The sequence below is a fragment of the Peromyscus eremicus genome, chromosome 11 (genome assembly GCF_949786415.1).
Source record: "Peromyscus eremicus chromosome 11, PerEre_H2_v1, whole genome shotgun sequence".
Classification (NCBI taxonomy): domain Eukaryota; kingdom Metazoa; phylum Chordata; class Mammalia; order Rodentia; family Cricetidae; genus Peromyscus; species Peromyscus eremicus.
Window position 1 is genome coordinate 64,152,133 of NC_081427.1, and position 15,079 is coordinate 64,167,211.

Consider the following 15,079-nt stretch of genomic DNA (forward strand, 5'->3'; position numbering starts at 1 on the left):
CATTTCACTGCATATATGTGCAGGTCAAAGAATAACTTTTAATTTGGGGGTGTGATTCTGTCCTTCTATCATGTATATTCCAGGGATCAAACACAGGTTATTAGGATAGGCCACAAGCACTTTTACTCACTGAACCATCTCACTTGCCTCATAACAAGTCTTTTGTCATTTGAATATTTGTATATACATATGTATATTATAACTTCCTTTTATACACATATCTTTCTGTTTATTAAAAAAAGCCATGTAGTCAGGTGGTGGTGGCACACGCCTTTAATCCCAGCACTTGGGAGGCAGAGCCAGGCGGATCTCTGTGAGTTCGAGGCCGGCCTGGGCTACCAAGTGAGTTCCAGGAAAGGCGCAAAGCTACACAGAGAAACCCTGTTTCTAAAAACCAAAAAAAAAATAAAAAAATTAAAAAAAAAAGCCATGTAATGTGTATCTCAGCACTCAGATTTGAGTGGTAAATTTCCAAAAAATCAAATAAATAGGACAAAAACTTAAATATTTATTTTCTTCTTACATGTTTATTGATTTATTGACTCTATCACAAATCTGTATATGTAAACATTAATTCTGATCACACTCACTATTCTTATCCTTTTTTTGTCCTCTTGCAAGGCAAGCCTTCTTCTTTCCAACCAGTCTTCCCACCTGAAATAATGTCTTTTTGCTTATTTGTGTTTTTGTTATGTGATTCACTTAGTTTATTTAGGGCTCCAATCCCATCTGGACATGAATGTAGAGCTTTCTACTGATCATGTATACTTCATCTGTGCCCACACCAATGAAAACATTGAGTCCTGGAAGGGGATGATATGGATGTCCAATGTAGTACTCAGCACTCAAAGGTCATTTAATCTCAGCACATTGACAAACCATGAATGTCTACATTAACCACTGTTTATTGCAAAGAGAAGCTTCTCTGTGTAATGATGATGGTAACAATAGTTTATGGATATCTACATGAATACTTGAAAGGCAGTTTGATAGCTTTTTGAGATGCAAAACAGAAACAATTGCTTTACCCTTAAGACCTAGGACTGTCTGAGCCATGGTCCTCTGACCAGGTTTACAGTACCAGGATTTAACTTCCTTTGAGTATCAGACTGAATATATGGCCAGAACTTGTTGGTTATCCCAAAATAACATGCCACTGGGACAGAGACAAATTGTGCCTCACAATTCAGAATAGTGTCACAAAGAACCCATGTTTAAGTAAGGCAATTGGTTTTTCTCCCTCAGCAACCTGTATACAACCTCTCAGCACCCTGGAAGCTACCCAGCAATCTCAGTTATAGCATGATTTCTCTATGCCCTGTGTTCAAAGTCTGTGGTATGTTCAGCAACAGGCTTTTACCATCTGCTTATGGTTGGATAATGAATGTAATATTAATAACCTATTTTGTTTGGGGATATTCTGGGAACTTCTTGGCAAACAATTCATAGGGTGGTATTCTATACCTAGAATTAAGAACCTATGAAGTCACAATGTTCCTTGCTCATAGAATCCCTCCTCTCTCTCATCAATTGGACTCCTGGAGTTCGGCCTGGCACCCGGCCGTGGATCTCTGCAATTGATTCCATCAGTCACTGGATGAGGGCTCTATGATGACAATTAGGTTATCCAGCCATCTGATCACCAGAGCAGGCTACTTCAGGCACCCTCTTGACTATCGCCAGTAGTCTATGGTGGGGTCATTCTTGTGGATTCCTGGGAATTTCCCTAGCACTCTGCTTCTCCCTATTCCCAATAATGTCTTCATTCATCATGGTATCTCTTTCCTTGTCCCACTCTGTCCCTGTTCCAGCTCAAACCTCAAATTCCCCTATGTTCTCAAACCCTATCCCTTGTTTGTTCTCAACACCCCCTCATCCCCAGTTTGCTCATGTAGATCTCATCTATTTTTCCTTTGCTAGGCGAACCATGCGTCCTTCCTAGGATCCCCCTTACTAGCTAGCCTCCATGGAGTTGTGGGTTGCAGTCTGGTTTTCAAATGCTTTACATCTAGTATCCATTATGAGTGAGTACATACCATATTTGTGCTTCTGAGTCCGGGTTACCTCACTCAGGATGTCATTGTTTTTCTCTGTTGAGTAGTACTCCATTGTGTATATGTACCACATTTTCTTTATCCATTCCTCAGTTGATGGGGCATCTAGGTTGTTTCTAGGTTCTGGTTATTATGAATAATACTTCTATGAACATAGTTGAGCATGTATCTTTGTGTTATGATTGAGCATTCCTTGAGTATATGCCCAGGAGTGGCAAAGTTGTGTCTTGAGGAAAATTGATTCCCAATTTTTTGAGAAATCACCATACTGATTTCCAAAGTAGCTGTGCAAATTTGCATTCCAAACAAGAGTGTAGGAGTGTTCTCCTTGCTCTGAGACCATGATGGGAAAAAGTACAGAGACAACTAGCCAAACCAATGGAAACACATGTACTGTGGACCAATAGCTGAGGAGCCCCCAAGGTACTGGACTAGGCCCTCTTGATAGGCAAGACAGTTGTTTAGGAGGCTCCCAGGCAGTGGGATTGGAACCCATCCCTAGCATATCAGCTGGCTTTTTGGAGCCTAGTGCCTATGGTAAGACACTTAGCGCAACCTTGGTGCAGGGAGGAGGGGCTTGGACCTGGCTCAGCTGAATATACCAGGCTCTGCTGACTCCCCGTGGGAGACTTTGTCTTGGAGGGGGTGGTAATGGGGGGTGGGTTGTAGGGGAAGGCTGGGGGGTGGGAGGAGGGAAGACAGAGGAATCTGTGGTTGATTTGTAAAATGAATAGAAAAATCTCTTAATTAAAAAAAAAAGAACCCATAAAGTCAAATTCCTGACTTAAAGAACAATGATAATTGATAATTTTGAAGCTTTCATTTTCAAATCAATAATAACATCTAGAAAATGGTGAATATTAATTTTATATGATGAACAAACATTTACATAAGACCTTGTTATGATCCAAAATTTTGAACAATGTAAAGGGGAAACTACATATAAGTTCAATTTACGTAATCTTATGACCTTTATGTATTGATATCTAGGATTTTGGTTAAGAGAGCTGTAGGCATGTAAGTGCTTCAGAAATATGGTATATGCATTATAGACTAATAAACACTTTAAAATATGAGTTCAATAGCAAAAGAATAGCCTAATAAGGTATAAACTCTATAGTATGTAAATTTAAGGCAGTAAAGCACTATTATCTATGTAGTCAAAATGGATGAAAATATGCTATTAGATCCAAGGATCACATGAGTATCATAAGATTCAACAAATTGTCTTGAGTTCATGAAGAAGAGTAGTAGTATCTGTTGCAAAAGCAGAAAATCAGAATTCAAAAGACTATTATTTCAACAAGATCTACTGCAGAGTGCAGAAATTCTCAGGAGTAAAATGATTGTGAATTGATATGGAGTCCCTGTCGTCACAGCAAGGGTAATGCATACTCAGCACTGCTGTGCAGATACTGGAAAGTGTAGAATACGAAGTGCAATGCATACAGTTCTAACAATGGCAAGCAAAAACCTATAACAGAGGTTTTCTCTCTTACACAGAATACAAGTATCAGTGGAACTAGTGTAACAAAAGCTAAGGGAATTACAAAAAGTAAAAAAGGCTTACCCTAATTTCAGCCCAACATTTTATGGTCAATTTGCTCAAATGACCATTTCTGGAAATTGTTTCTGATTTCTGATGTTTAAATTAAGAGAGTTTATATATTCAATGATTTTATTTAGGTTTATTATGACTAGTATGTACAACAGAAAAACTTCATTTTAATTTGATAAATATTGACACTTGCATTAACCATTGTTGCAAAGATTATATAACACTTAAATAAGGTAAAATATCAGTCTCTATAAGTATCAGTCATTTCTTTGTGTAGAAACCTTCAGAATATTTTCTAGAGATTTTTGATACGTATAATTTTCTAAGATAATCTACAATCACCCAACTTACAACAGCATACCAGAGTATCATAAGTCTTCCTAAATACAGTTTTCCAGCCATTGAATGACCCATCTCTATCATTCTACTTCTTATTCCTATGTGTCCATAGAAGTCAATATACACATAATGTCAATAAATGTAAACACCATTAATTACTGGACATATCAGCATTAAATCTCATCTTTGCCTGTCGAGGAGATTCTGGTGTTAATATTCTTTTTTATAAAGTATGTGACTTTATAAAAGAAATATATCTTAAGAGCTTTAAACACAAATACACCAAGTATTTGACATTATTGTTGAGAAACTAAATCATGGAAACAGTTGTATAATTTTTTAGAACAAAAAGGAAGCTATTGATTTCTCCATAATATTTGTGAAGTGAAATTAGGAAGGCACTCTCAAGGAATTTTAAATGCTCTTACATAGCTTTCTGTTTTCCTTTAGTACTTACTCTAGTTCCACTGTTAAAACATTAAATAGCAGCCTAAATAATGCATCTATGTCTAAGCTGACATATGATACTGATTATGTGTGGATTTTTTTAAATAAAAATGGCACAGCAATGTGAAATTTAACATATTTTTCACAATCTTTGGCTTTCCTAAACCTCCCCTGAATTATGTCAACATTCCCTACAATACAATTCATTTACATTCTGCAATGCTTTTTTTCCTCATTTTTTTTTCAAGTTGAACTCTAGAACATGTGTATGGCCAATAGATTAATGATTCTAAGGAATGACACTCATTATGTAGGTTCCAGGTGACTGCTCTGACTGAACCTGTCTCCCTTGGTCACATTGCAAGAGTACCGTGCCGAACTGGTTTGCAGCAGCAAGCTAAAGATTTATATTGACTTCTGAGTTTGTCTTCTTTCTTTCTCTTTTTTTGTTTGTTTGTTTTATGGTTTAATTTTCTAAATTTGGTTTCTAAAATTCACATTAGGCTGGTACTTCTCTGCTAGCAAATCCCACCACCGTCACCGGCAGTTTCCACGAATTCTCACAAGAAACTTCACTGAGTTCTACATAAAAGTTTTCCTGAAGTTTTTTGGCTTAGGCTGTCTCAATTTACATAAGAGCAGATCCATTTAATTTAATTTGTCAATTTTGTGTAAGACAAGATAGCCGCCATCAGACAATTAGTCCTACTGGGTATGTGCAATTTAGATATACTACAAAGTCTGTAGCGCAGCAAAATAATTCAGTTTTTAGAGTCATAATTGGAATATGCTGTTATGTTCCCAGTTCCCAGAATAACTGCAATAGGAATAGATTTATGTACTGCCATTTCCTCTTTCATTATCATCCTTGCCATAAGAATGAGGTGGGACAATTTTAATGTCTCATCCATTCTGTCACTTATAAGATCCTACTATACAGCTTTGACCTTTTCAGTGTTCTCTGATTTGATTGGCCACTCATTGCCTTTCTGCTTTTGCCTTCTGTCCCACTACCCTGTAGGGAAGATGTAGAACAGACAGAAAATTAAAGTACAGAATATTGAAAAGGTCAAAACAGTACAATATGTTATCTCTACTCAGATTGATTCAGTCACTAAACAGCTCTTACAGTTGTTTTACAATGACAAGAAAATATATGGTCACTGTAGAAATAAAAGAGGAAAAAATTAAAAAACAAAACAAAACAACAACAAAACTCCACAGTGAAGTCAACAAATTACTAAAGCTACATTTTCCAATATTGGAGTTATTTATTTTAAGTGAGAGCACATTACAAACATGGAGAAAAATCAAATATAATTTTGACAACTTAGTGTGCTTCTCTGGAAGATACTGTGGCACCTGTGTGGTGATACCCACAGGAACATGTGCAAATAAATGATTCTTTACAACACCCTTGATCTCTGCTGCTGATACTATGAAACGTAATTTAACCCATTTCACTGCAACTGACCACTGTCATTTTCTGGTGTTTACTAGGTGTCCCAATGTCATTTCTGTTGCTGTGATAATAATACTCCAACAACAAAAGCCACATAGGGGATAAAATGGGTTCCCTTGTCTGACAACCATCCCATGCTACAGTCCATCATGTGGAGAAGTCAAGTCCAAATGCTCAACTATGATATCAACAATCAAAGGAAGAGAGCAATGAATAAATTTATGTTTCCATTTTCTTGTTGCCTTTAGATTTTGCCTGTCTTGTAAAGTCAAGGAGTTACTGCCTAGATAATGGTGCTCACCAAAATGAGCTGTGTCTTCCTACATTGGTTACTATCAAGAACCATAGACAACCCCACAAACCAAACTGATAAAGAAAATTCCTAACAGAGACTATCTTGACTTTATTCTAGGTTGTGGCAAGTTGACGTTTAAAACTAAACTGCACATTAATTCATCTAGATGAAGTATTAAAATATCAATCACATGTTTGAGAATGTGGTTATCTTCATTTTCAGAACCTTCCCACTTCAAGAGTACTCAGTTCTATCTCTCCACAGTGCATAGCTGCCCATCACTGTGGTAAAGACTCTGGAATCATACAATGGGATTCCAGCAACTCATGCCCATTTCTGTTGCTCATATTAGAATTCTGATTGTGCTCACACATTATGCTAGAGAAATAATTTCATTTTACATTGTGATAAATCCACTATATGTAACATCCTTCAGTTAAAAAAAAAAAAAACGAAGAAAAAAACCTACTAAAGCTATCAGCTGCTGGCCTGGCTCTGTCAAATACATTTGCGTTTTAGCCAGTTTCTGTCTCTTTTTACCAAATATGTTTAAGTTGTTCTACATGGGCTCTGTTCATTAGAATAATCTTATTACAAAATTATCAAATTTATTATTTTTTCCAACTGTGCTTTCAAAATAACTTAATAACATTTAGTGATGAATAGTTGTCAATATAATTAATAGTAATAACATTCCTTACATATATACTGGTTCTTGCCAGAGAAGTAGTATGGGAAAACATTAGTTTTATACCCTTAGCTTGTTCAGTTTTTTTTTTTTTTTTTTTTTTTTTGGTTTTTCGAGACAAGGTTTCTCTGTGTAGCTTTGCGCCTTTCCTGGAACTCACTTGGTAGCCCAGGCTGGCCTCGAACTCACAGAGATCCGCCTGGCTCTGCCTCCCGAGTGCTGGGATTAAAGGCGTGCGCCACCACCGCCCGGCATTGTTCAGTTTTTGTATAAGTAGTTGTCTTTTTGTATTGACTAGACCTAAGTGACTTACTGTACATATGTATGCACATTTATTTCCCTTACTATGGTCTATTTCTTAGTGTATTCCTTTACTTGACTAATTATTACTATGTACACACCAAAAGGATCTTGTCCTGATTATTTCTGCTCCGCAATTTATACTGTTGACCAAAATGAGTAAGGAAAAACTATTCATTTTACTCTGGAAGACTTGTGTGCTTTTAAAAAGCTCAGGTATAAAACCCAATCATGTAAGTAAATAATAAAATTTTGAAGTTTAAACAGGCAAGATTAGAGAATAATTCTATCCATTCACTGAAGTTTCTAATCACTAAGAGTGGGAACTTAGATGAGGATATTAATGAATGAAAAAATGAACATTTTACAATTTACAAAAATATGTAAATATTTTTATGAAAAACTGCATTTCAAGAGAAAAATGTTATAAACAGGTGAAATAGTAAAACATAATTGTTGAAATGTATCATAATTTGAGTAGAAAAGGAAAATAGAATAAAAGAAAATTCATTACACAAAGTGAAAAGAAACTGAAGCTGATGCAGATAAAACAAGGGGACATGGGAGTGGTGGTGACTCCATTGGAAAGAAGTTCATTATCTTAATTCTACATTATACTGGGGCATTATTATAATAAAAGTAGGGATATATATGTATACATGCATATGCGTACAAACATCCCTATTTTAATATACATATGTATGCATAAACATATATACAGTTTTGCCCAGTTTTTCATGAAAGATACCTTAGGATTTATAATATACAATATATGCAAATATATATGTATATGTATAAGTATTCTAAATCTAATATATATATTTAGAAATATATCTTCTAAATCTAACATATACAATTGCCTATAAAAAAGAAAAGGTAGGATTAAAAAGGTAAGATCAAGTTAATAATAATGCTTAAATATCTATAATTCATAATTTGAAGAAAAGATATAAGTGGAATGATAAGTCTAGGGTGATGGTTCAGTCAGTATAATATTTGTTGTGCAACAAATAGAACCTCAGTTAAGATGCCCAGAACTCATGTATAACACCAGATATGGTCTTGTGTACATATGACCCTAGAGTAGGGGGACAGATAATGATGGGTACCTGGGGCTTAATGCCTAGCCAGTTGAGCCAATTGGTCAACTCCAATATCTGTGAGAGACTTTGCCTCAAAAGTTGACGAAGCAAACAATTGAAGAACTTAAAAACTGTGTTGCAAAACTCATGTTCTTATAGCCTATACCTGTAATCTGAAGTCTAGTTTGAAGCAAAATGATCAGTTTTTAGGCCAGCTGGTGACTGATAGGTCTATAAACTAAGTTCAAACTAAGCTGGACTATGTCGGGAGATCTTGTATCCTTCATTCACTGATTCATAAAGTATATTGCTAGAAAGTGTTTATACACTAGGCTGATTGAAACAGATTTTTAGACAGAGATAAAACAAAAAACAAAAAACAAGAATTTTGGAAGTATAGTATGAATGCTGTCTCCAGGCTTCTGAAAAAAGATTCCGATTCTTATGAAGCTCACTATTTAGCCCCTGGTGGGTCTGAAATAATGAATGAAGTAAAGAGATAATTGAAGAGATAATTAACCCAATGTCACTTAAGGGAAAGTGCTTAGAAGAACAATTAGCTAAAAAGATAAAGTGAGTAGGAGGGGCTGTACCACTTTGGAGAAAATAATCAGGAAAATGCTCTTTGATCCAATCTGCTCTTAGCTGAAGGGAAATGTACCAATCATTATAAATGTGGAAATCAGAAGCAAGATACATTATATGAAAAACAAAAGAAGTGAGTGTGTGGGTACTAGTCAGAATGAGGTGGATGGGGATTAAAAATCTGCTGAGTTACTGCTTGATTTTTATCTGTGTCCTGACCAAAGTTTGTCTTCAACAATTCTGTCTTATTATCTAGCTACGCTGGGCAATCACCTGTATGTTTGGGTTGGCTCTGGGAACTCCTGAATAAATAATTCCTAAGGCAATAATTTGTGTCTGATACTAAGGTTTTCATTTCCTGGCCCTTGCCTTCTGAAAACAGCATTGTTCAGTAATAAGGATGCTTCTGATGAAATTCTTTAAAAAAATAAACTATTTTCACCATAAATGGCAATTATTACAAGATTGAAACAAAACTTAACTACTAACAGTGAAAATTTTAAGTAGATATGGAAAGTGAGGATGACAAAATTCAGTACCCCTTTATTATATAATTATTGGGGGAACCCTAGGAATAGATGGAAATTCTTCAAACCCATAAAGAAAATCTATTCAAAATTTATAGAAACTTAATATTTAATGGTGAAATCCTGAATACTTTCTTGCTAAGCTCAGGAACTAGACCAGGACTGTTTGCCTTAGTACCACATTAAATATTATGTTTGACAGATCTAATGAGGAAAATAGGAAAACTGAATTAAGTAAGTAAATAACACACAGATGGCAAATGAAGTGCACAGATGACATGATCTTCTATGAAGAAAATCTCAAGGAATTCACTAAAACTCTCTGAACTGATGAGTGACTTCAGCAATATGACAAGCTGTAAAATCATTATGTAAATGTCATTCATACATCTTATACATTAAAGTATGCAGTCTGAAAACTCCATGAAGAAAATATTTGTTATTGTCTATCCCTATCACATATCTGTCATTTATTTTATATATCAATCATCTATTTGTCTGTGTGATATACATCTGTCTACCTACCTATCTGTCTGTCTGTCTATCTATATTATCTATCTATTTATCTAACTATCCCTCATCTGTTTATCTTCTTCTCTCACTGATTATCTATCATCTATCTACCTACCTACCCACCTGTCTATCATTCATCATGTAAATATAGATGGCAAGAGAACACAGATAGATATAACAAGAAGATTGTTTACTAAAACTCAGAAATGATCTTTTAAACTTTTCCTTTATTGAAAATATATTTTATACAATGTATTCTGATTACAGTTTCCTTTCCAAATCCTCCCAGATCATCCCACCACCTCTCTAGCCAAATCTACACTTTTTTTTGAGAAAGGGTTTCTCTGTAGCTTTGGAGTCTTTCCTGGAACTCACTCTGTAGCACAGGCTGGCTTCAAACTCACAGAGATCTGCCTGCCTCTGTAAATCTACACTTTTTTGTTTCTCTCATTAGAATACAATCATACATATAAAATTAACCATAAATTAAAATAAGATAAACTCTAAAGCAAACCAGAATGAGATAAAACCAGCAAGCTTAAAAAGTGCTGAGTTTTCATAAAACTTCATCATACACCTTCAGTTTGGGTTTAGCCAATGCCTAACTTTACTCCTTCTTGTGACTACTTCCATATAAATCTTCAGCTGCCAGTATTATATTCTATTATTATATTATACACATTATATTCTACTATTACCTCTTATTGCATATCTTCTACTTGAACTGCAAGAACATAGTTTCCCATGTTGCTTTTTCGTGGACACTCCAGTTTAATTAAGACTTCCTTTATCTCCTTATGTCTTCATTCCCATCACTCCTTTACCTGCTTGAACTGTTCTTTGCACTATATTTCCCTTCTCTATTTTCATTTCTCATATTCACCCCTGAAATACATATTCTCCACTAATGGCCTCTCTCTGGTTTTCTAGTTTCCCATTTTACTCCAGATTAACTCCACAAAAGATTTGGAAATATGTCATATATTTCCACTAGTGTGATTTAAAAATATTAAAATACAGTGAATTTTGCCTGTTTCACTTTGGTTAATATTTCACTTTTGTTTATATGACCATTAAGTTAGGTAATATATGAAATTAACTTTGTAAATATAAAGAAACATTTTCCTGGTAATGGCTGAACTGGAGGCCTGAATCATTTCTGTGAAGACAGAAGCAACAGCAAATTAATTAGTAGCATTCATAGAATTATTTAATTACACACTTACTTAGAGATCTCTTCATGTCTGTGTTTTGTTTCACATACTAGGGAAGTGACAAAAGTATCCACTTACGAAAATGAGTGCTCTGAGGAAAGTATTTGCAGGAAATCAGCCATTTATTACTTTTATTTTATATGAAATTTCAAACTTCCACATTATAATTGAAAAAAATATATTATGCTGTATTTTACCTTCTAAAGTGTGATTTGTAAAGTATCATGTAATTTCAACAAATTCTTATTATTTCTGAATTTTGATATAGAAATTGGTGTCCTCTTCCTTCTGTCCTTCCTTGTTTTCTTGTTCTTCCTCACTGCATCTTTTCAGTATAAGTGTATACATTCTCTCATTTTATTTGGTTGAACAAATTAAGATAATGAGTGTATCACTGTGAGAAATCCCATGATAATAACAAAGATCATAAGTGGCAAAAATTTTCAAATTGGTTTAGCTATCATCTAGTGAGTTTTCCTAACAACTACAATTTAAACAACATGAAACCAGTATTATATTAGTAGTACAATATTACAAATACAAATTTACTATTCATTAAACTAAATTACATGAACTATGACTTCATATTAATAGACATTAATTTACCATATTTAGAACTGGAATAGAAATTTATTCACAATTTCTTCTGAGGAAAGCATCTGCTATGCAGAAAACTTGGACATAAAGTCCTGAGATTGAAACTCTACCCATTGAAATAAAATAGCTAAATGGGACAGGTGAAATTATATCTGTTTCCATTTCTAATAATTTATTTGATGATGGACATTCTTCTAGGTTAGTTTTATATGATTTTATTTGTTTCTGTTCTTCCTATTTATAGCTATCCATCAATCAATTGTTTTATTGATTTTTGGTAGAGATAGATTTGCATGATCTTCATGAACTTTACCTTTTCTCACTTGAATATAGTAGTAGTTCAACAAGACAATATATTTCTTCTAGACAATACCGTTGTTCAACATTTGTTTGCATTTCCAAGTCCCAATTTGAAGAAAAATACTGTGGTGGAGCCATTTTCTATGCCAGAGTTTGGAAGACAAAACCAGGTAAAATAACCTTTGTAGAATCACTTTTTTTTCTGAATATTATTTTTATTGGATATACTTTAGAAAAAATTGCTCTCTAATTTGTGGAATGCATTAATTACATCCTTAATGGGTGAATCAGTTTGAAGAAGCTGGTTTTATGTGAAGCCTTACAGTAGCTTATCACACTAAAATATTCTTATTTGTTTATTTTTTCATTTACATCTTACTGTAAAACTTTCTGGCTTTACACAAATGAGAATAAAGTACATTAATGCTCATTAGTCTGCTGTCAGATTTAGAATTGCTAGGCAGTATGTTCACTTGCTAGAAATAATTATAGTATACAAAAGAAGACACCATCACTAATCATGATGTCCTACTGTCTTTCCAATATGTGCCATCTATCGAATTTTGTAGTAGCAAGAAAATCACCTTGTGTTTTTAGATCTCTGGGTGAGATTTTATCAACACCACACTCCACCCATCTGAGATAGATAGATTCCACTGGAAATTTCAAATTCAGTATTTAAAAATAAAATATTCAGGAAGAACAGTTCAATGATGCAATTTCCATGCATTGTATGTATTATATATACTTAAGGTTGGTGGCCCTCTAATATGACAAGAAGAGTTCAGTTTTAGACTGAAGTAAAAAGCAGTTAAATCATGTCCTTATTGTTTGCAAATTTACTATTTTTATACAAATGACGTTATGATTGTATGTATAGGACTGTAAGACTTATCTAATCAATATAGTGACTGTAGTTAAAAAATTGATTTTAAACTTGAAACATGTAAGTTACATATAAAGCAAATAAAAAATTCTTAAAATTGATATTAAATTCCAAATCTCAGAACTTTTATTAAAGTTAACCTATAGCTTGCAAATACATGTAATGTGAGTCCTACATGAATTACATTAAATTCATACATAAATACATTAAATGATTAAATTAATAATAATCATTCGTTGAAATTTAGTATTAGACTCCATAATGACAGAACTTTACATATCAATTATATTTAAGAACCAGCTGCCATCATCAACTCTGTATTATCAGAAGAAATGAGTCACTAATATGTGTTACAATGTAAATGCATAGACCTAGCCCTCAATAGGTTTGTAAATTTGTTGAAATTAATCTCTGTGAGCCTGAGTTTCTCTATTTTGCAAGTGAAGATGTGATGATATGTCAGCAAAATGCTTAACAAGCAATCATTACAGTGAACGTTTTGAGGATATTTATGCTCATTAAACAACTTTGCCATCAGCTGATATGAGGAGAGAGTATTCCTTCCTTTCTGAATTGTGTTATTCTACAGGAGATTTGCCGTCTCGAGGTAAATTTTCTGAAGAGCCATTACAGAATGAGGAAGGCTTTTACTTTCAGGCTTTGCGCAGTTAGAAAAAAAGAAAGTACATAAATAAATAAGAAAAAAAGTATCTCCTTGGCATAATTTTACGTGGATCATCGTCTTTGAAGTATAGCCCCCACGATGTAGGAAACCTCAAAGTCAGCCTATGACACCCCAAGAACAAATTCTCAGCACAAAGGATTTACTTGTCCCAGAGGAAGAGAGGGTAGAAAATAAGAGCTGATGACAGCAGATAGAAGATGAGGGAGAAATGGAAGGGAACAAGGGAAACAGGGCAGGAATATTTGCCCTGGAGTGGGGAAAAGGACTATCTCTGGATAGAGGGGAGGTAGATGTGGCACATAAGAAAACAGGAAGTTTATAAAGGTACAATGGGAAACCCCGTTCTAGGATGAGGCATTTCATTTTAAGTTGGCATGATAATTAAGTGAGCCAAGGGGACTTTTAATCCCTGGACTTAAAAATTTTCATAGCTGGATCTTAACAGTCAGCATCAGGGTGAGGAATTGACAATGGAGGCTAGCTTTAGGAATGTAATATAACAGTTTTTAGAAATGTAGAGGGAATCAGAAGGGCAAGGCCTACCAGAGCCCTGCTGGCTATATTTGTGCTAGCCAGAGTCACTTCACTTGGTGATTAACAGGCTCAGGTGGATTCATTAATTTATTTTTGCCTGTTATTTAATTACTAAAATATGTCTTTTTGTAATAGAAATAAATAAATAAAATAAATTAAAAATAAATAAATAAAAGAATATGACATTTTATATCCCTTCTGCATCTTCCTTTTGCCAGTGAAACCTCCTTAACATCTACAAGGGATGCCACATGTCTACTCACAGATACTTCTTTACTTTCAGAGACAGAGCACTGTCACCCTGAAGTTACCCGGAATCCTACTGACATTTAAGTCTTGCAGAAAGGAAGCTTTCAGGACAAGACCGTAATATCAAAACATTAAATTAAAGAAAGTGAAGAAGAGACAGGTCAGGTACACATTTCCCATGCCTGTTCAAGTAAAGTCTTACATTTGACTTAGTAAATAATGCATGAAATGGAATTTTAAATACGGGTCATATGAGCACAATTGTTGTACTTAAACAATTTGTCAGCTTACTATTATTCATAGAAATTACCACTTTCCCTCAATTTATGACTCCAAGTCTAAAGAATACATCTTCAAAAGCCATTTTACATAAAATGAATTACAAGAATAATGGATATTTTGTACTTGTGGCCTAAGACATTGAATGTCTACTTATTGGTTATGAAGAACAGAGCTTCCTAAACCACTATATATTACATATGGGGTTTGTGTGAAAACTTTTGCAATAGTAATGTTTCTGACTATGCAATCACCAAAAATAAAGAATATAATGAATCCAAAATTTTCCAATAGTGTTTGCCTTTTGTAATACATGATTTCACTGCAACCGTGATTTTTTCCAGGTGAGTACCCTCTTGATTTATCCATGTCCTATGACTCAAGTATTAGCAGTCTTCAATAATAATCAGACAATTAAATTCTAGGCAATAACAAAGAGAAATGGAAATAATCATTATGTTTAGAGGGTCTATAGGACCCCACTG

General features: G+C 34.3%; 1 long non-coding RNA gene across 1 annotated transcript; it reads left to right on the forward strand.

Moving 5' to 3' along the window:
• Window positions 1-1,512: 1,512 nt before the first annotated feature.
• On the forward strand, window positions 1,513-14,877 carry LOC131921904 (uncharacterized). Its single transcript, XR_009382141.1, has 4 exons — window positions 1,513-1,692; window positions 1,921-2,024; window positions 12,028-12,131; window positions 14,350-14,877. It is a non-coding gene; the product is annotated as an uncharacterized LOC131921904 (long non-coding RNA).
• The last annotated feature ends 202 nt before the right edge of the window (window positions 14,878-15,079 follow it).